The 23,164-nt window shown below is 46.9% G+C and overlaps 1 protein-coding gene across 3 annotated transcripts in view; it reads right to left on the reverse strand.

The window, feature by feature from the left end:
* Nucleotides 1–23,164, reverse strand: part of ext1c (exostoses (multiple) 1c) — a 63,604-nt gene that overhangs the window by 29,975 nt on the left and 10,465 nt on the right. The gene's annotated exons all lie outside the window — the stretch shown is intronic.

The raw sequence follows: 23,164 nt of genomic DNA on the forward strand, positions 1-23,164 counted from the left end.
TATTTGGGATCATTTTACAGGGATAAGTGCTCATTTCATGGTTCCCAACCATAAGCGTTGTAATGAATGTTCTGATGGTTTTAATTATAACCCTCCTCTATCTCATGGGCTTTTCACAATACTTGGGAAACGCAGAACTTGACGTGCAGCTGTACTGCCACTGAGAGAATACATTACCAGTGTGGCAGCTGTCGACCAGACAGCAGCTCGGTTGCCCTCAATTCCGCTTCTTCTAGAGTCTTTATTTTAGTTTTTTTTAATGCCAATCTGTCTGATAACTTGATGACATAGCAGCAGGGGTTAATGCGGGAGGCTCCGACGGCTTCGAGTAACCAACGCAAGGTTCACGCTTAGCATTTCAAAAAGCACTAATGAGCAGTCCACGCGAGCGGTGCATTGACTTCAAAGCGATGGCTTATTGCTGCAGAGTCGGCAGATTTCCCTCAAACCCCTCAACAGATGAAACTAGTCGGTGAAGCAGGCGGACCCTCAAAGTCAAAGGCTTTATTATTGTGTGCGTTCTGTTTCGCTGACCTCGGCATGATTGACAGCGTCTGACTGACTGGAGCTCCACGCCGAACCGCTGCCAGTCCACAGACACACACACACACACACATAAAGGTAACGCTAGCGGCTGGCTAGCTTAGCTTAGCATAAAGACAGGAAAGAGAGGTATACAGCTAGCATGTTTAATCTATACAAACACCTAAGGTGTATGGCGTAAACATGTTTGTTAAAGTTCTCTAAAAACATGAATATTAAATAAACAAACATACTGTTTTTTAGTAATATAATTCTGTAGCGGAACCCGGATGTTCCAGCTTAACTCCGGCTCTCGATAACGTGGTAACTATTTAGCTTCAGAGGTGGTGGAAGGTTGAGTGTGTTTCCTCCCTGTTTTTGTGCTAAGCCAAGCTAAGCTAAACGGCTGCTGGCTGTAGCTTCATGTTCAATGTGTAGACATGAGAGAACTACAGTATTCCTTTAGCGAGTAACGGAAATATCGTAAAAGAAAATGGGTTCATGTTTGGAACGCACTTTCTTATTATCAGACACACGTGTGCAATTAGAGCAACGGCGACAACGATGACAAATCGCACGCATGCCGTCGGCTGATGCTCATCATCATGTTGGTGCACTTCTAGAGCTGTGAGCTGCACGAGACGTCTGCAGCAGGAAACACGGAGAGATTAAACCCCTCCCCCGAAGATATGCATTTTGCATTTGGAGGTTTATCCAATTGTAAGCGCAGTGATGCGTTTCTATCCGACAAGATGTGTGTATTACCCGTCACATAATTGAGGTGCACTACGGATTCATAATGTGATTAATGAGCACAAATACACCAGTGGCAACAGGAGGGCCCCCACGCAGAATAATTGAACCCCACTGAGTTTGCTGCTGTTAATATAAAGCCTGTGTGTGTGTGTGTGTGTGTGTGTGTGTGTGTGTGTGTGTGTGTGTGTGTGTGTGTGTGAGTGTGCCAGTGAGTTGAGGATGTAATCCCACTCAGCGTGAGCCCTCTGTCGACAGACCTCAGCGCTTTGCGTTAGCATGACTGTGCGAACACGATCGTAATGAACACATCGAACACCCCTTTTCAAACATCTGTCCCCCGGCAGGTCAGCTGTGACCCCAAAGACCCAGTGAAATGAAGAACAAAAATGTAATCCGGTGCCCCTGATTGTTTGTTTATCTCTTGTTATATGTCAAATGTATGTAAAAAAAAAATCCAAATTCATCCAATCAAATGAGGCGCACACGGGTCACATGAAACGGCTCTTTGCCGACATATGGATCGGCGTAACGGAGCAATATGGAGAGAGACAGGGAAAGATGAGCGTTTTGGATATTTTTGAGAACCTTTTTTTATTTTTTATTCATATAACAATATGACTGCCGACTTATTTTACACGACTGGAGCCACGCGGCAAATCGCCAACGTTTGCAGTTCACTCTCCCTCGTCCTCCTCCTAAGGTAACAACAGGAGAGGGAGGTGTGTGTTTGGCCCTCTGTAGCTACGTATCTCCGAATCTCCGAGCAATGTTTAACGGTTTCCAATCAAATGCGAAGGATTCCACTGAGATCAGGAAATGTGGCGCCATCAACAATAAGAAGTCCGATGGAATGAGAAACATGACCACTGAGGTTAGCCAAACCTATTTGGATGAGGACGCAGAAGGCAAACAACCCAAGCTATTTTGGTTCAAGTTTGACCACGGTGTAGAATTTGTGCAATGAGATATTGTTTCACTCACTTCTGGGGTTTTTTCTGCCACCAAGGTATTCTGTCTAGAACCGTCAGCTTTTTAATGTTTGTTTTTCATGGGACTTCATGTCAGCAAATGTTGCCGCATTGCCAGAACCAGATACCGTGAGTGTTTCCTGGACTTGTTGTCCAGGAAACACTCACTCACGAGGACTTCCTCGGGAGATGGAACAGTTTCCATCATGTGACCTAAGTGCCGGATTTTGGTTGCGCGACCAAAATCCGGCACTTAGGTCACATGATGACAGCAGGTGGCCCGAGATCATAGCCCCTTCAAAGGTTGATACCTGGAGAAGGCCCAAAGTAAAGTCCGTTCATGCGACACTCAAATTGGGGTACAAAAAATACCATTTAGTCTCATTTATTCTTTCGGACAGTCAGCACGTACAGCCCAGACCTAAGGACCACCCCCGTCGACATGGGCGGGTGACAAAATGACGTCACCCGAAATCGCCGCGTCATTACGTGTTACGGAAATAAATGTGAAGCAACAGAACTGTCTGCAGGTCCACGAAATATGAAGTTTTTCCTTAAAAGCAAAGGCACCGAACATCTGGTACACCCAAGAAAAAGCACTACACACACATACACACACACACACACACAGCTTTCATCAGTGATTCTACACAGCTTCACTCTGAGATTCACATCAACATCCCACAAAAATAACAACACCCCGACTCTCTCTCTGCACACTCGTCACAGCTCACGCTCCCTTTTTTCGGCTGAATCCTCCTCCTCCCACTTTCTGCAGCAATACCAGGCCAATATTTCCGTCTCCATTTAAATATTTCACATGCATTTTAAATAATTCGCTCTCATTTTTAGCACGGGCAAAAGCCACAATGCGCAGCCGAGCTCAGACGAGCATGCGCAAAACACAAACACACACACACACACACACAGAATGAGGCGTAAAGTTAATTAGACATGGAGCTGAGAGAGAGCCTCTTCCTGCTGTGACACAATCATCTTCGCAGCCCTTCCAGGGGAGAGAGGGGTTGGGAGTGTTGCATGTCTCCTTAATATATACACACAAATGCACCCACACACAAGCTTATACACATCGAAACGCACGTTGAAATGCATGCAGAAACAGCAAATATAAATCAGACGGATGAACGAACCCACAAAAGAGAGAACGCTCAGTGTCTCGGTCACAGTTCGCTGACTGTGAAACAAACTAAATCGCGGGGTTCCGGCGTCAGAAGCGGCTCCCAGATGGTACGTAAAAAAAAAAACATGGCGGTGAGTAGACGAAGGTCCCTCAGAAGTGTTTCGATCTAGTGATCTTCCTTTTTGTCGCAGCCGAGAAAAGGCCGGGTTTGAAGTTCGTCTTTGGGTTTCCGGGCCTCCGCGGCGATACAGTGGCGGCGTGAACAAAGGGTTGGAAAATGACATTGAGAAGAAATTCAACGGCGGCGTTTCCTTCCAGATCGCTCTGGTGACCCGCGGGAAATCGGAGAATCAGTCTCTAAACCGACCCTCACTATCAACATCAAATAATATTACAAAAAAAGGTAACAGTGAGTTATGTAAATAATACAGAGTAACAGGGATATGCTTTCTAAAAAGTGATGTCAACATCACTGGGATTTCTCCAATTGGATATAGATAAACAAGGCAGTTGGTTATTGTTATTCATACTGGATAGATGTTATTCCTCCGTGATATCGACCTCCATTGTTAGACAGCCTCTGTAGTTTTATGCTGTCTGGTTATATTTTCTGATTCAATATGACATGCATATATATTGCATATTTGATCTTTTCTGTTTCTTTTTTTCCACATCCTTATTTTTTTTACTCGTCTCTTTTTCAGCACAACCTTTTTGCAACCACTTTGCACGTCACTACACATACTAAGTAAACCTTTGAGGACCACACACACACACACACACACACCCACACACACACACACACACCATCCAGCTGACGTAAATATGCATGAAAGCACCAAATGTGTTTTAATCCGCGGTGGAAAATATTCCCCAACAAATAAATGGCGTTCGGCTTCGGTGTCTCAAGCGTCAGCGTTTCCACTTTAAAGATCTTTGCTTCGGTTGAGCTGCAGAGGGCCAACACGAAGTTGGTTTGGGTCTTTTTTATGGGCTTTGCTTACAATAATATAGAATAACGCTCCCCTATATCCACAATAAAAGTAGCACACGTACATTTGAATGCACGTCCAGTGCACATCCAGCACTGCCACACACAGAAATTCCAGATGTATCTCACTTTTTCTTTCTCCCCTGGTTCCACCTCTTTAATTCTGTCTCTTTTAACTGTCAAATTCTATATCCACACCGCTCATTTTGGTCTTGTGTTCTGGCGGCCAGCGTCACCGAGAAACTCAAATTACAATGGAGGAAAGAACGCTTGTGTTGTCCTTGAGCGAGGAAGAAGAAGTGGAAGGAAAGGAATGGAGCAACAGGAGACGGGCTCAGCGGGGAGATGTCCAAATGTTTGTTTACGCCTAATTGGGCCACAGAAGAGCCGGCGGACAGCTCACATAGCAGCCTATCCAGGAGGAAGGAGGAGACAAGCACAAGGGGAAGGGGAAGGAGATAGGGGATAGCCGCAGTGGAGAATATGGGGTTCTTGAGAAGAATAGATAGGGGAGGAAGAGAAAGGAGGAAGCGAGTGAGGGCGTAGGGGGAGGAAATATCAAGGACAGGAATAAGGAAGAGGGGATGAAAGCGCAAGGAATTAAAAAGGAGCACAATGGGACCTCGGGGGAAGTGATATCTAGTAATTAAACAACCAGACTGGTGCAGCACGTGAGTCCTTCCAGTGCTCCCCACCGAGCTCAGTGATAAACAACGACGCGTAGCCTCTAATTAGAGCGACACATCGGAGCATTCACACCGGACTGGCCTCGCGGGCTCGCAGAGGTGCAGAAGTTGTGTATAATCACACATAAAAGGCCGCACGCAACAAATATGCAGCGCATCGCCCCGGAGCGCTAGCGGACGGACGTGGATGCTGAGATCAAAGTGGCGTGAAGAAACGGCGCCGGAGAAAAAGTCAGAGGAGTTTTATGAGGAGGGGGAGAGAGATAAAAAGGAAGCGATCGCATGAAATCGCGCGGAGGGAGTTTGGAGTGAAGACAAAGCCCGGGCTGTCCGCGGTAAATACACGTTGTGGGAATGTTCTGCTCTCAATGTGACCTCCGCAAATCAGACCAGTCAATCTGGGGCAATGGTCTGAGAGGCCGGCCCTCCTGTCCTAATGTGGCGGCGCAGAAAAGCGACTGATTCGTTTGCTTTGACACAGGCGACGGCGCTGAAGACGGCAGCTTTGCTCTCCCTTGTTCAATGTCCGCTTTGACATATTTGTTTCATGTGTTTTATGTGTTTCAGTACGGTGTTTGCACATTGTCTGATGTCTGGAACACAGTGCTGCACCTTCATTTAGAAAAGGCGTAAAGCTACGTAAAGCAGAAAAACAGGAAAGTAAAGGATTGAGATTGTGGGCGACGTGTGCAGTTGACTAACGACTGCAACCTCAGTAACAAACGCTGACATCAATAAACCCCCCTGACAAGTTTATTACATTACACTCCAGCTGTCCATCAACCACTCCCCTCCTGGCTGGCAGTGGTGACTTGTGTCTTGCGTTTTTTTCTTCTTCTTCACCTTTGCGAAAAAAAGATTACAGTGCCTTTTCACTCTCTCCAAACCCGGCTTTCGATTTCCTGTGGGTGGCTGATGTCTGCTGTTCTGACGTCTGCTGGCTGTCAGAGCGGTTTTGACGGCGGCTCTCTTGATGTCGGCACTGTCTGGTTCTACCGGGGGGGGGGGGCGGGTGGGTGGGTGGGGGCTTTCGGGTTGGGGTGCTCTCCACAGGGACCCTAGAGCTCTTGGGAAAAGGTACAGAGAGGAGCCGGGGATTGAAGTCGCTCCAGCCCCCGCCTCACAAGCTGACAGCTGAGAGATTAGTGGTTCATTAAGTCGGACGACTTGACTAGCACCCCCCCCCCCCCCCCCCCCCCCCCCCCGGAGCCAATCAGAGTTTTTCATTTTGGTCGGAAAACAAGAGCAGCACTACCGCAGCCTCTGGGGAAGGGGGTGTGGGAGGTGGGGTGGTGGGTGATCACTGGAGGACGCCAGAGTGTAGCCAAAAGCAGCGCGAGGACTTTGAACACTCCCCACTTTGTCATCGCTCTCGCGCACATCTGGAGAGGCTAGATAAGGGACGTCACGGACGTGTAATGAAAACAAAAAATGGTGACTGACACATTCGCGCGCCATGTGCATATTTAAAGCCACGGTGAATTGTCATTTTCAGGTGCGGATGAGAGGGGAGGGGAGGACGGGGCATGTGACACTTTGGAGAGAAGAGGAGAGAAAAGACAAGTTGGGGAAAAAGGATTTGCATGGAGACCTTTTTTTTTTTTATGTCACGCCTCAGTAGGACCACAAACATTGCTCTCCGACCTCGCCACACACACACACACACACGCACCCTGGTATTTCTCCGGAGTGGGGACCGAGGAAGACGAGGTCCAACAAAACACACGCCGACCCCGCCACACAAACACTACACGCTCCATCAAAGAGAACTTTCTGCTTTTGAAAGACATGTAAAGAGGCCTTCAATAGCATCAAACAGGTCACGGAAATCCCAGATAAAGCGCGGTAAGATGGGAGGTTTCCTCGGGCGCAACGTCACCACGCCGCTGTTTGGTCGCCTTGTGTTGCACGTCGAAAACGATTAATTGTCGATCAAAGGTTTTGTTTTAGGAATAGTAGGTTGGGGCATTTGGCTACCTTTGCCCCCCATTGGGCCTATTTCCCAAACTTCCAAGCTGTTTCCTAAATGTGTTACTTTAAAAACAAAACGATTCCTTTTTTGGAGTTTCTAAAATATGACCTTTTGCAGAGAGCGAGCGCAGCTGGAGGAAACGTTGTGCTTTCTCCGAACACGGTTTACTTCCCTGATGCACACGAGGTAAAAAGATATCATTTCCCACATCTTCTAGTTTGTTTGTAGCCTCCGTCCTTTTTGTGTGCACAATTTAATTTGTCTCTAAAACGAATATCAATACCAACCGAACAGATGTTACCCGAAGGCTTTAAGGTCTAGACAATCACTTCCTTTATTTTTGATTTGTGCCGTTTCAATAAATGTCTGAAAAGCGGCATCGAGAAGCAAGCTCCTTTTTTTTTTCTCTCTCTCTCTCTCTCCAGCTTCTGCCCTTGGCAAAGTTACCGCGGGCACACATCTGATGGCTCGAGCTTAATTGTATCCACCGAGGTTGCCCCACCTGACACTCGGTTGATGAATGAGTGTAGAAATGAGCGTCCTTATGTTGCAGCGAGGGAGCAAGAGACGGGAGACATCTGAGCGTCGAAGGCCGCTGTGCTCGTGCGTGAGAGACAGAAAAAAACACACACACAAAAGCCAGGAAGCTAATATTTGACACAATAAAGTTTCTCTCACCTGTATTTATTGTCTACTATATTTAATCTTAGCATACTATAGTATACTTGAAGCCCTACTAATCATAAGTATACTTAAAGTGTCCTATTTTGAAATAATTTATTTTGTACTTAATATATTTAAGTAGTGAGTAAAATTGTGAGTACATGACTGTGTATGTGCTAATATGTATGCCGATAGTTCACTTAAAGTATATTCTTATTGTATTTTAAGTATATTTTAAATATATTTTGAGTATATTACAAATATGTAAACATCACATTCAAAATATATTTATAGTGTGCTAAAAGTATACTTTTGGTGTATTATAGTCATATTCTAAATATATTAATATTGTGCTAATAATATACCAAAAGTATACCCTCCCACGTCCGAGGCACTCGTTTTTTATTTGCCTGCAAGTTGACGTGTCAAACCAGCACGCCGAGAGTATCCGTCTCAATTATTTTTGCTCTGTTGCAGCCGGCGGATTCTAGTTAAACAAAATTGAGTTGATCATTTCCTTGAAGTTAAAACTGGAGCAAAAGTTAGTTTTTTTCCCCTCTCTCCAGCTTTCACAGTGCACACACACACACACACACACTGCTGAGAGCGCCGCTCATCAAATCATCCCTTTTACCATCTCAGTGCACTTGGCACTTGTACCCTTGGCGCTGTCATCATTAGCAACACTTGCTGCAGAGACGGGTCGGCCTCGCCATGAGCCCACAGCCCTCTGAAGGCTGAAGGGTTAAGCGTGTCCGGTTGGAACCGAGGGCGCAGCAGCAGAGGGGAAAGCTCGGAGAGAAAAGGGGACGCAATCAGCCCCAAGGCAGCGCAGAGAGGCTAAGCAGGGTTCAGTGAATTAGCAATATCTTTTCCCAGCATAGATCAATGGAGCATTACCGTAAGACAGAGGGGGGAGATGGAGAGAGGGAGGGGAGGGATGGCGGAGCAGTGGGAAGAGAGAGAGAGACAGTAACAAACTAATAACTGTCTCCGCCTCGAGCGTGCTTCCTCTCTCCGCGGTTCCCTCTTCCACTTTCGAATCCCACCCGTTCCATCTCCAATCACAGAGGGGAAATGACAGCACCAGGACGCCACGTTTCCAGCCAGTAATCACTGAGCACAAAACCATTTGAACACAAACACAGGCCTGATTAAAGGCCAATGAATAAAGAGGGTACTCTTTGTGGCTAATCGCAGTGTTTGGACACCCACGGCCAAGTAGCCCCCACACACACACACACACGCACACACTATAAAATGTCATTTGCCACAACCGCAGCATAATTTCCAATGAGATACGGACATTTGGTGCATTTCTCGCTGCAGCTGGAAAAAAGCCTCTCAGGATGATATTGTTGTCTTTTGGCCGGGCTCCACTGCCGCCGGTGTCACATCTCGATATGCACACACACGGTGGTTTGGGCCTCACCAGGGACAACTCCTCTGTCGGTTTGTGCCAAGCATGCTCATCTCCTTTTCCAGTTTGAGAAGAAGAAGCCCTGTTGCTGTCAAAAGAACGCCAGATAATGGATTGTTTATTCATTCTTGCTGGAGTTTCTATTCTAATTGTGCTTCCATTGCACTTGGGTTGAGACTTTTAATGTACGAAAGGCATTACACCCACTAATTCTTGGCAGTCACACACACACACACGCACACATCAGCCACCGGGGGAAATGAAACTCTATGAAACCGGGAAATAATAGTCTTCCTAAAATATGTTGCAGAGCGACACTCACAAACTGTCAAAGGATTTAGGATTTAGAAGAGGGGGGGGGGCTAGGAACGTAAGAAGGCAGGTGTCTTACAGGTGTTATACATTTACATTTGAGGAAGCACGGGAGATCTGGATTCCAGATTCAAGAAAAAGCTGCCCTCATTCACGAGGTGTTGGCAGCCATCAGATCTTAGTTAAACAGCTGTGGGGTCACCGACATGTGAAGACAGTGTTTCCCCCCCCACCCCCCCCCCCACCCCCCTCCCCCGTGTTGAGTGGCTCTGGATGGAGAGGATGTATCTACGGGGGTCGATAAAGCCCTGCATGCTTAATGCTCGGGCCGTTAACCCACGAGACGATGTGGCAGTGAGGGTGCACTCTCACGGGAAGTCGCAATTTTATGTGGCGGCGGACGCGGTGACTCCCTCTCCAGCTCGCCTGCCGCAGTGGCCCTGTGCTCCACCGATAGCCGCAACACGAGAGACTCATTACCTAATTCATTTCCTCTCTTTCGCTCTAGCGCTTTCACTTAGCGGCTCCTGCGTTACGCGGAGAGAAAAAAGCGAACCACTGGGCCTCGCTCAGCACCGGACGCAGAAATAAAAACAAAAAAACAACGACCACAGACAGAAACCGCACAGAAAACAGTCTCTGCCCCGTGGAGTAACGGATAGCTTTCAAGGGAGGATGCCTCAATACATCACGGTGCGTTTATTGGCTCCATGGATTCCCTTGAGTTCATCAGGCTCCAGAGGACGAAGAAGAAGGAGTGCAGAGACTGAATATAGATTGACTCTTCCACTGTCTGCTGAGCAGGCCTGGCCGCTCCATCAGCCCATACCCTATTAGAGGCCATGATGGAGTGTGACAGTGTGTGTGTGTGTGTGTGTGTGTGTGTGTGTGTGTGTGTGCGTGTGTGTAAGTGCTTGCATGTGCATGGTCAGTGAGCAGAGGCGGGGTTGAGGGGAGTGTGATGAAGCGGACATCGACTAGCAGTCGATTTTTGTGTGTCTGAATTGTGCGAACATGCTTCTTTCCTCTGCTCCCCTTGTTGTTATTGGGGAATCAATGCAATACATTTAATCAAGCACTGTACTTCAGTATTTCCATGTTGTGCTACTTTATACTTCTACTTCTCTGAGGGAAATATTGTACTTTTAAAATAAGAAAACAGCACAATTCACTTTTATTTGTAACCGGATACTTTTACTTTGCGGTATTTGTACTAAAGTAAAGGATCTGAATGCTGCTTTCACCACTTGAGCCCACTCTTCCTCCAGCAATGAAGGGGTTGAGGTGAGGAGAGGAAATTACACGAGGGAGAGAGACAAAATGGAGAGGGGGGGGGGGGCACAGACAATCTACTTTGTGGAGTGACTATAACCAAGAAGGTTCACACACACACACACACACACACACACACACACACACACTGCACCTGATCACATTACATCCCTATTGGAAGAAAGGCCAGAGGGATGGGGGGGGGGGGCAGCAGAAGGGAAGACAACCGCTGAGCCAAAGAATTCATTCTAGAAATAAAAATAAAAGAGGCAGATGTCGTGAAAGGATTTCAAAAACACAAATAGAGAGGTGGAAGGCGAGACGACGGCGAGAATCAAAAGAGGGTTACGCATTTGTGAGGACTCGTCTTACGCCGAGAGAACGAGACCGAGACGCGGCGCTCTGGTTACTGGCAGCCAGTGGACACGGAGACAGTGAGGGTGATGACCCGGGGACAGCTGGAGGAGACACAGCAAGCAGAGGGCCAGGACACAGCTGGGAAACATGAGCAGGGGCGCAGCTCGCGTGGTAGACGTGGAGGGAAGAGCAGCAGCAGAGACAGGAAGCGGTGGACGGGTGTGTCGTGGGCGTACTGAGGGCGTTATGTATGGGTGTGATCTCGTGCCGCTTGGCACTGGGTGAAAGGTCGGGAGTGACACTGGATGCCACGACCGGACTTGCAGAGGTCGTTTGTGTAGGGGCTAATAGTAGTAATGGTATAAACATATCACTGCGGGCAATAAATACGCCAGGCGGAAGATGAACAACTCTACGGATATTGGCAGAGTGTAAGGTACCGCGCGGTGGAACACATAATAGATCACTTTCATCAGTTTTCTTTTTTTCCGGCTGCAGCAATGCCAGTTTCTTTGCCATGAACTTTGATAGAGACAGTCCTGATCCCCCGAGGGTGATCCCTCGTGATCGTGACAATCCCAGACTTTTTTCTTTTGTCTTGCTCCAAAGTTTCACATATCTGGTTCGGACCTCCATGTCTCCCTCCGGATATTTCCTTTGCACATTTATCTTTAAAAAGCCTCTGAAAACCCACCCACCTTTTATCATTCTTATTGGTAGGTGAGGATTCGTGACCTTGTGAATTCCCATCAGAGCTCCGACTCACCTTCAACCTTGAGCAGAAGCATAATCATAACTGTGTGGGTGTAAAGAGGCTTTCATGCTTTCTTTCTTTTTTTTGCGGGGGGGGGAGAGAGACTAGATTTTGTGTTTAGTGCTAATTAGCAAATACCGGCATGCTAACGTACTAAAGTAAATGCAGCCGTGTTAGCTTTGCCACCTCAAGCACGTCAGTACGCTGATTTTGGCCTTTAGCATTTAACAGAGCCGCTAGCATGGCTGCACACTCATTTCTCATTAAATTGATTCGTAATATAAATGATTATTACATGATATTTTAACCATCTTTTCCCAAACCGGCCCCGTCGCACCTGCTTGCTGAAGAACGGAGATGGCAGGCGTTGAACTTAATATGCTTAATGGCGTGTACAATGTGAAGGAAATGAATACTGAAACAAGCGGTTGGGTTGGAATGAGCCTGCTGTAGTGTGAAGGAGCTCGGTGTGCCGAGGTTTTAATCTGGAGAGGGGGGGGGGGTACTGTTAGGTTGAGCAAGGCGGAGGCGACGTGGAGCCCATTTTTCACACGACCTGACAAAGTGTGTGTATATTTGGTGCGGTGCCATTTGGAGGAAAAGCTGTTTTGTGGCGCGCTGTAGGTGAGTTGTTCCGCGTAGTAGTTCATCGGCCATCTGACAAGGAAGTGTGGCGGGCCATACATCATGCGCCTCGGAAAGTGCGACCGTGGCTCTCGCGGTTTGCGTCGACGCCGCAGTTTCCTTCGAGACATTTTGAGAGCGACTGAGGGGGGAAGTTTGGACTCTTTCCCTCTCGCCTTGTTTCTCATTCATCAAAGGCGGCGAGGAGGGAAGACGGGCGCGAAGGTACAGAGCGGTCCCAGCGCGGATATCATTAAATAAGAGTTCAACGCCCAGCACTCATGAGTAATTCATGATCTTCTACACATTCTTCGTTGGCTAGGTAGCGGTTTAAAAATCCCTTATCTGGGGCACACATACCGCATTGTCTACAGTTGGGCTTGGCCACAGTGACGCGCGCTCACACACACACACACACACACACACACACACACACACACACACGCACTTTCCAACCCGTGATGAGTGTATCACATTTCAAAAGAAGGTAGAAAACAGGTGAGGCTCCAGGAAAGCTTCATCAATATTCATTCCCTCACGATGCACTTCAGCAAGACGACAAGACAAAAGAAATGTGATATGGATTTCTTATCATTTGTGCAGTTTAGGCAGAGCTTTCCAGCCGTTCTCCAAGCGACCGTGTCGGACTAAACGGGTGTTGGCTAAACAGCACTAACAGAAGGAGCGCAGTAGGTCTGATTTCAAAAGCTTTCTTGACGTTGCACAGCTCAAGAAGTTAACAGGAACGGTGCACAGACTGCTGCCCCACGCATTCTTTTTTTATTTTTATTTAAAAAGCACACAGTGTTCTCCTTTAATACTCGTATAACAAGTACGATAAGCACTCCTCAGATAACGGCATTTCAAAGACAGGTCGGGCTTTAACAAAGTCTCTGAACAATCCGCCATCCGACACTAATGTCAGCTCAAACGTTACGATGAGGTGGAACCTGAACCGAGTGCTCCAGTGTGGCTGAGGCCCGTACCTGCCGGCGCCAATGAGATTGTGAAGAAAGAAGTGCACGATGAGGACACGCAGAGAGGAACAGCGTGCACAATAAAAGAAAAGAACCTCGTTCGAGACATCCCTACATAGAAATAGAAATATGTACGCCTCGCATATGAGAGGACGCATAAACTCATTAGGGGAGCATAACCCGATAACAGGGAGACGCACGATTGAGATAACGAAGCAATATACATGCAGGGTTACGACATAGTTTGCATTAAATAATAACAGAGGTTGCTGAGACGCGCGCTCATCCAAATCCCAGTTTAACCCCAATACCCTGCTGCGTTATTAAAAACCAGGGTGCATAGATCATTTCATCCTTTCTACATCAAAGACAGAGAGAGAGCGAGAGAGAGAGAGAGAGATATTACTATTAAAGAGCCTTCTCATCTTATTGCTTATTTTTTGACCTAATTTTACACCATATGTTAAAAAAATTATTCATCAGGATGGGACGGCCTAATTGAGGCGAAATCGCTGCGTGTCTGTAACACATTAGAGGTTTGAACTTCGAAAAACAGCTTCTGCAAATTTCTCTTTCTGGTAAGGTTGTCTACGAAAAACAAACATCATTTAAAATATGTATTATGAGTGAACAGTTAGTTGTGCCTAAGTATGATCCCTGACTCGAACGACTCGGAGATATCACCAATTTCTCATCTCCATCGGCTCCCTAATCTCTGAACTATCGACTCTTGCAGCATGTGGTGAGGTCAAAGGGCAAATAGATGCCCACAAAGACCAGTAAACAAGTGAAATCCAGGCCACTGTCGAGGTTCAGCTTCTTAACAGCATAAGGGATGAGAAGCGGCTCCCCCTTTCTCTCTCCCGACTGCATTGTCATTGTCAAAGCCTTTACGCTCCAGTTGGCCCGGACAAAAGCGAGCAAGGTCGCCAGAGGCTTTTCCTGCTATGATCGCTGTGGTGCTAGCCGGAGTTGATAAAGGGCCCATTAGGGCGCTGAATGGGCACCCATTAAGGGGACATCCACACTAGTGCGGGAAGCCCGAGGGCCAAACGGCCTGCCTTAAGAAACCAGATAGGCACCTGGCAGGCTGCAACCGCCCACTCCATATATACATACCGGGGTTTTGAAGAGAAAACAAAGCGTGAGCTGAGGTAATTGAGAAAAAGAGGAGCTGCAAGGGTTCAAAACGCATGCTCTGCCCGTGGGAAACCCGTGTTACCCACAAGCAGTCAGCAAATAGTCCGGCACAACCTCAGCCAGAAGGAACAAATGTTCATTGTGTGTGGTCTGGAAGATAAACCACATTTTACCGATTGATTTGAGTCCTATCAACATCATTTGTAAATCACTGTGTGGTGGTGAAAGCTAGAAGTGGTGGTGGAGAGAATATAAAAAAAGAGAGCTTGAGAGATGTTTGCATCCTCTCCACGTCGGTGAAACATTGTTGGATGAAGAATTGTTGGATGAAACATTGTTGGATGAAATCCCTCATTTTGAGCACCATCAGAAGGTGGGGGACCTGGAGTCTGACAGCAAACGCAATTTCCAAGCCCAACGATGGCCAGTATTCTTTTTTCTTTCTTTCTTTCTTTTACATCCAAAACAATCATTAAAAATCCGCCATCAAAACTGACAAAATGAACACAATGGCAAAAAAGGAAGTCCCACGAAATGTTCCAGCGAATCTCCACAAGCCAGACATAAACGGGCAACTATTAAAAAATCCCCGTTTCTCTAACGTCCTCCACAACCCGCCGGTATGAAATATGAAAATGTTGCGATTGCGTAACGCCTTAATAACTGCCGTCCTGACTTTGAGCCAAATCTCCCACGTTATCAGTGGACCGCACACCACCACTGCCATCGTCTTCGTGGGTTACACGGATCCTGAAATCATTTTAAATAATTTTGGGGTCGTTTCCCGTCACGGTTTGTACGGGAGCTACCGTTGCTGCCAAATTCCTTGAGACGATCAAAGAGGTGTGTATTTTTAAGTCATCGTTGTTTTCCCATATGTGTGTAATAAGTGAACACAGCGAGGTCATCCACCAGACAGAGGATATTAAAGGAAAGGTGATCTCCTTTAAAGCAGCTGGAGTCTATTAGCTGCACTACATGTCGAGATTGGAGGATTTCTAGGATGAAAATACCTAAATAAAGAAGGCAGGCAAAAAGTGTTTCATCCCAAAATGAACTACACCATAATGACTGGCATGTAAGCATTCGTTGTGGCAATTATTAGGCCTTAATGGGTAATAAATCATAGTTTAAGGCTTAATATGTTAATTATAAGAAATAAATGGAGCTGGGTTGCCAGATTGTGCAAAATGGTGTACTTTTAAAAGGATAGTTTTACATTTTGGGAACTAAGCTTACTGATCACGACCACTCGTGTATCTGTCCATGAAATATGAAGCTGCAGACAGCCAGCTGCAGGTTAGCTTAGCTTAGATTAGCCTAGAAAGACTGAAGACTGAGAAACCGCAGCGCACCTAAAGCTCATCTATTAATATGTAAGATCTTCTTATCCAGACAAACACCAAAGTGTATAATCCACAGTTCAGTGGTTCACCATCTTACTCTGAGCAGTAATTTACTGGAGTCTCCACTGGTTGCCCGGCAACAAAAGCCCAGACTCCATCCCATGTTCCCCAAAGATGTCAAACTATTCCTTCAAGCACTTTATTACCGGATTGCAAACAACCCCACCAAAGCCCTTGAGGCCAGTGTTTATCTATTCATTTGGTAATAATACAGTAATAAAATGTTGGTGACCCATGCAGCCGTTTAACAGTAGGTAAGTGGTTCATTTGAAAACTGCCTTTTCACTGATCTATAATGATTTATTTAGAAAACTCCGTTGGTAACATTAATAAACCCTCTATTAAAAAGGTGCTTTAAATACCATCAGTACAGAGACTGAACCGAAGGCACAGGTGACTCCAGCACAGCCGGTGGTCAAGAGTCCTGATCCGTCACTTCTTACGGAGTTGGATTAGACGCAACCTCGTTTGACACTCTGAGGCTCATCTCGGAAACATGGCGTTGGAGCAGGAACGCATGGATTAGCGAGCGAGAGCAACGCATGTGCGCGTCCATGTGCATGTCACCGAAACACCGCGGCGTGCGAGACAGTTGTGTGTAACACAACAGACAAAGCTGCGCTGTCAAATAAAGTGTAGGAGCAGGGTTCTGATGATACATTATGCATACGGGAGCATGGAAATATGGTAGGAAGCGTGCACTCGACTGGAGGGGAAATCTATACGAAAAAGAAAGAAAAAGAAAGTGAAGAGGACAAGAGTTACGGGGTTGTGCAGAGGACAGAGGAAGAAGGTGTGAGTCGGAGAAAGAATTATTATTGGAAGCTGCAAGATCCTGACATGTGCGTATGTGTGTGTGTGTGTGTGTGTGTGTGTGTCGTCCAGAGCCCGCACGACCCACAGAGCCACCCACAGGGCCCTTGATTGCCTCATAACGTGGAGTGATCAGCGGCGAGCAGGGCTCCGACTGGCTCCGACTGGCTCGAGTCTGACCAAAAAGACGACATTCCTCAAGGCCAAGGAAGGACCGCTGCGGCAGGCTGGGGAGCCGCGGACGCACAAATCCTTCCTATCGGTCGAAGGGAAGTTGATTTCGAGACCTTGCAAACCAACACGCCTTTACGGAATTCGTCTCTCTCGTAGGTGCGGCTGAAACAATAATGAATAAACGGTGGAATCTGAACAAATGATTCCTCGGCCCCCGAGTGTTATCTGAACATCGGAGGGGGAGTCAGACTGAGGTTGCATGAGAAGACCAAAGATGACGGAGGAAATGAGCTCATCGTGCTTTAAAACTGTTCTCTGCAAACAGTTGTCGGAACTGAAGGATTTGGAGCCGCGTTAATAGTCATTTAGAGTCGTGTTTCCTGTCCATCTGAAGAATGCAACTCCATTATTTAGTCCCGTTTTAGCCCTGCTCTGGTATCCAGCTACTATGTTCACCAGCTAGCTGCAGACTTTCTCTCTTTTGTTTTGTGCTGTAGCGAACGGTAGCGCGAGGAGAGAGTGAACCGAAACATTGCTGCAGGCCGTAAAGAAAAATAAAAAGATGCAAAAATGCAACATAGAGCTGAGAGAAACTGCAGCAGGGTTAGGGTCAAGGTCAGGGTGACATACGACGACCGCTGTCCCATGACACGCTCTCATCTGATCCATCGCTAATCTCAAAGTATCAATAATAGCACTTTAAAGAAAATGAAAAGGCACAAATCTGCCGCATTGGGCCGGCTGGACCAAGCCACGCCCCTCGACCTTCGCTGCTCTTTAAAACGTGCAAATACATTTGACTAAACTTCACAAAAGCCCGGCGGAAGCAGGGAAGACAGAAGAGTGTGTGGCATTGGAAAGATGCACGCTGGGGAGGAGGGAAGAAGAAACAAGAACGGGGGGCGGGGGGAGGGGGGGCGGGTAGAAAGGAAGGCGCGTACAAGTGCCAGAGAATCACAAGGCTGCCTCTCGCTTCCAAGTACTCTAAACAGAGAACCGCGCACACAAACTCAGACCGCAGCATCTCCAGACGTACAATTTCACAGGCCCTAATTACAGCGGGCTGCAGCGCTTTCTTACTCGCTTTGCCAAAATCTCAAATTGCACACACTCTGGCATGGCGTCTTACACACCGGGGCACGCACACGCACGCTCCTACGCTTGTGTGTTCCCATCGTGTGTGTGTGTGTGTGTGTGTGTGTGTGTGTGTGTGTGTGTGGGGATAACAATGGTACCGACGTTTCCGAAGCACTTTCTTTCTAGCTTCCCACCGTGGTCCGGCGTATTAATAAAATCGGTCCCCCGCCCCTCGCAGTCCCTCCGTTGTGTTCTCTTGCCGATTGCTATTCCGCATTCACCCTGAACTGCCAGCCGGGGTTTTAAAAGTCTCCCTTTCAGCAACCTTGGGTTCCTCCGGGGAGGGTCGCGATGACTAACGACGCGGCCCCGTGCACACGGAGGCCCGGGCCCATTTAAGACCAACGCAGAGGTACGGCGTTTGTTTTTCCGTTAAGCGCGTCCTCCACCGTCACTTCGGCCACTCCCTCCCTCCCCATCCCGTCACTCCTTAACAAACACACACACACACACACACACACACACACACGCTCGGCTCTGAGCTGGTTCCTTGCGTTTCTCCCCCGGTACCTTTTGTATCTCCCAAGCGTCGCTCTCTCTCTTTCTTCCTCCCCTCTCTGTTTTTCACACTCTCGCTCATTTGCATTCCCTGTACAATGCACGTTTCTCTTCCCTTTCTTAGAGAATTCTCTAAAGTGAGGGAAACTAGGCCATTAGGCTGCGGCACAGCTTCTCCCTCGCTTCAAGTATCCCCTCTCTTCCAACTCCATCAGCCTCTCCTCGTGCACCGCTCCCGTTTCTCTGCTTTCTTTTCCCCCTAACTCGCCCGCGGTACCCCTCGCTCTTTTTCCCCTATTTTTAATTTTTTGTTGCTGTAATCTTTATCTCATGACATTCTCCTTTTCTTCCTTTCTGTCTTGCTGCTCTTATTGCCTTGGGTACCACTGTGTCCTGCCTCCGACTTGTCTTGGTTCTGTTTTCTCTCCTATCATCTATAATCCATGCACACGCGCCACACACTCCAATTTACACACCACATTCAAGTATTCCGGGCACCTTCTGTTCCTATTCAGATTTCTCTCTCCCTATGGCGCATTTTAATGGAATTTTTGAGAGCCATTTACCAATCACTCTGGAATTTAAAAGAGCAAAATTGTGTTAATAGAAATGGCGGGGACAGAGGTATTTAAACGTAATCCGTTTTTTAAGACCTATTCAGCTTAACAACCATGGAGGTATCATCATTGTTTCATGAAGCCAAATGACCGACGTGCACAGTGATGCGGTTTAAACCTGCACCAGTGGTCAGTCTACGTGGGTAAATGCCGGCCTTCCTACCAACCTGGGCAACAAATATAGTCTTTGTTGGGGATGATTCAGGATAAAAGGAGTTCAACCGAAGAGAAACGCACTGTGAAACCAGCTGGCACGGCCTGTGGATCTGATAGCCCCTTCGCACCTTGAATTTCCTGGTGGCTCGAGCTGGACGGAGCGATCGGATCACAGTGTGGACACTGGAGACCACACATCAACACAACGCCAGGTGTAAATGTGATCAGGTGGAATCCTATCGAGACACAACCTGGACGTGAAACACCTTTCAATGCAAGGCGTAAAGCGGGCGGGGGGGGGGGGTTACATAGAGTAACTGGAAAGCAGTTTCTAGAAAGATGCTGCTGAATATTTCAGTTTCCAGTGCTGTGGGGACCACAACAACATCACCATTCCCCTCCATTGTGTCGAAGCGGCAGCGGTAAATACTATCTACACTATCTGCAAGTGCATGGCCAGCCTGGAGCTGCTTGATTGTTCAGCATCTGTTGTTCGGCAGTGAAGCGCGAAGGCCTACTTTGGAGATTGGAGTCTCTGTGAACCGACAGCCGTTCTTGAAACAACGTCCCACTGGCCACCAGCCAATGAAATACAATCTCGGAGGTGCTAGTTCGAGGCATTTTAACTACGATGCTCTACGTACCCCAGTGTCACTGCGGCACATGCCAATGTACACTTGTTGTGCGCATTTCAAAAAATAAACATTCCTGGTCACAGGAAACTACTTGATGACGTTTAGGAAACTACTCTTGGTGACGTGGAAGTCAAGTACGTAACTTAACGACCGCAAAATCAATGTTGACCCTTTGGGTTTTACACAGGACATCAACACCAGGCTTATTATTACAAATATTGTTATTATCATTATTATTATTAATAATTATAATTTCTCCTGCACAAGTAAAAACACGACACACATAACACAATAATTAATATGATGTTACGTATGTTGTGTTTTTACTTAAAAGGACGTCTTGCCAGTCTATTGATCCGTCTGTCTGAGTCCCCCCCCTCCCCTTCCCTCCGCCCCCCCCGTGCCCTTTGTCCGTTGGTTGTCGCCGTGTCCAGGTCCCTCGGGGCTAATCTGCTGGTGTACCAGATGCATGCGCTCATTAACCTGGTGCCACCTTCTAAGAGCCTCGTTGACCGTGAACACGCCGTCTCACACACGCAGACACAGTGTCGTGCATAGAGCAGCGAACACACACACGGACACGCACTGGCCCGGTGGCACAAACTGTTGTCGGTAGCATACTGGGTGATCGGGTGCAGGGGTCTTTTGGGAGAAATAGATCAGAAAGAGAGTGAAGGGGCGGAGGGAGGTAAAGACATTAGGAGTGGGAGAGGGAGAGAGAGAGAGAGAGAGAGAGAGAGAGAGAATATGCCAGCAGCAGGGTCTCGACGTGGTGTTCAAACAGAAAGCGTGCTCACGCAGCTTGTTTATTGTCCTCGTCCCTTTCTTCTCTTCCCAAAAGGAGATTCAAAGGACGTAAGAAGAGAGATGGGCCCTGGCCCTCACCTTCCCTCCCTCTACCCCCCCCCCCCCCCCCCCTCACACCTCTCTTTCTCTCCGAGGCTAAAAAGCCTCCTTTCCATAGAAAAAAAAGGACCTCATACAAAAAGGGAGAAAAGAAACGTCCAGCTTTTTTGAGTTTTTCTTACAAACGGCAGCTGTCTCTCACATCCCCCCCCCCCCCCCCCCCCCCCTCCTTCCATTCACGACCTCAGAGCCATTGCCTTATCCAAATCTACTGCAAAATACCACATGGGACCTCCCCCCACTATCCTCCACCCCCCCCCCACCCTCCCCTGCCCACCCGGGTGTCTGAGTAGCGGGCTGTGTGGAATAAATGAGCTCATTCATGCAGCGTGGAGCAGCTTCATCCCCGGCCCAATGTAAACACGCCTAAGGTGGCTGGTTTTAGGCCACAGGAGCGTGGAGTGTGCTTGGATCAGGACCATCACCGCACTGCTGTTCCCGGGGTAAACGATATTTGAAAAGTCCTATTGTGTGGACACTCGCTTTGAGCGTTTGGTTTTGGCAGCACATGAAAACAACTCACACCCACCGGTGCCTGAGATTCAAACTCAGGGTCGGGCCGTTGGATTCTCTTATTGCCGGACAAGTTAAGTCTGTCCGACAAGAGGAGAAGCCATTCAGAGAAGGCGTTACAGCATTTAACCGTACTGATCTTTTGTTGTTGACTTTAGTTTAAATAAGTATTCATTTAACTTTTACAGCGTATATGTTTTGCTTTGCTTTTTTCTTTTGATTCCTGTGATATGAAACTATGACTTCAATGAATGTTCTACGTAGTCGGGCTAAAATAATTAGAGAGGGAGAGAAACGAATCGTCAACCATTATGACAATCAATTGTCGTTTAATTCACTTTTTCAAGCACAAGAGGTCGGACACCTCACCAATGTGAGGATGTGCTGTCTGTTGGTTTTTCACTGTTATTCAGATAATAAAAGGAGAAAAGAAATAACCCCGCAGGCTCTGAGTTTTCAATATTTTCTTACCTTTAATGAATTTAATAATATCTCGTGGAAAGGATCAGCTAATTAATTGATAATGAAAGTAATTCTGAGCTGCAGCCATACGGACTGTTCACTTAACTTCCAGCCAAATGGATTTTCAACTTCTAGGACCTAATTTATTTAAATAAGGGCTACTTAAGTGTGGAAAGAGTGTGTGTGTGTGTTTTGGGCCACGATGTAAAATCGGCCTTAAAGTCAAATAAATAACCGTAGTATAAAAGATTATTACAAATAATGGCAAATGATGTCAAGGTAAAGTTAAGAAGAAGAGCGCAGGACATAACATACAAATTAATTTCACAATCAGATATTGAATTTTTGTAATTCGCATAAACGCGGGTCAGACCGGTAACGTCATGTGACGCAGAGAAAACGTATCGCTTGACTTTAGAGCGTGTGAGCAGTCTGCTGGTAAGGGCATACTTCACAATTCATTTCTCGGCAGTACGCTGTACATACAGACTGAGTAAGTAATATGCAGCATGCGGTGCATCAGTATATTCTTTCTTTCACTGAAGCCCGTCTCCTCCTGTGTCTGTACGATCTGGAGCCCGCCCTTGGTATCCGTGTATGGACCGGCACCGACTTTAAATGAGGAACTCTGTCAGCACTAAAGCTTCAGAGACTTTTATTGCAAAGTGTAAGTTAAGCAAGCGGGAGTGAAACAGAGGGGCTGTGTTAGTGAGCGATATAGCTCATATATCAACTATTTAATGACGACTGTATGGAATAAAATAAAGACGATGAAACTAAACTTCAGTAGTCCTTCTTATTTCTCCACCCCACATTAAAAAAAGAATCATGTATACCTTTGCAATTAGATTTTTTTTTTAAAATGATGATTTATCATTAACTCCCTAAAGGACAATTTTACAATCAAAAAATCAAAAAGTTACGATTGTGTGTTTCGAGCGCATCTATTTCCATCTGTTTTTAAATCAGTCTGAGCTCCAATAAGCCAGCAGGAGAAAAGTACCCAGAGGATGAGACATGTTTACCAAGCTGCTGCTGCTGCTGCAACATGTATTAGGCAGATGGGTGTGTTTCCTACAGCTTTTTTATTATTAACACAACAATGGCGCTCACATACTTGAAAACCACTCTGTGAAAAGGCCAAAGCACACTGGGCTGAAGTGGAAATATATATTGTATAACAGTATATGCCTTTGTGCAAACGGTTTTCAAACCACCAGCAAAGGTCACGTGATTAAATTAGTTGGTTTTAATAATAAATCACTGCTCTAAGTATGTGCAGATGTTGCGGG

Source organism: Cyclopterus lumpus, chromosome 11 (genome assembly GCF_009769545.1).
Source record: "Cyclopterus lumpus isolate fCycLum1 chromosome 11, fCycLum1.pri, whole genome shotgun sequence".
Classification (NCBI taxonomy): domain Eukaryota; kingdom Metazoa; phylum Chordata; class Actinopteri; order Perciformes; family Cyclopteridae; genus Cyclopterus; species Cyclopterus lumpus.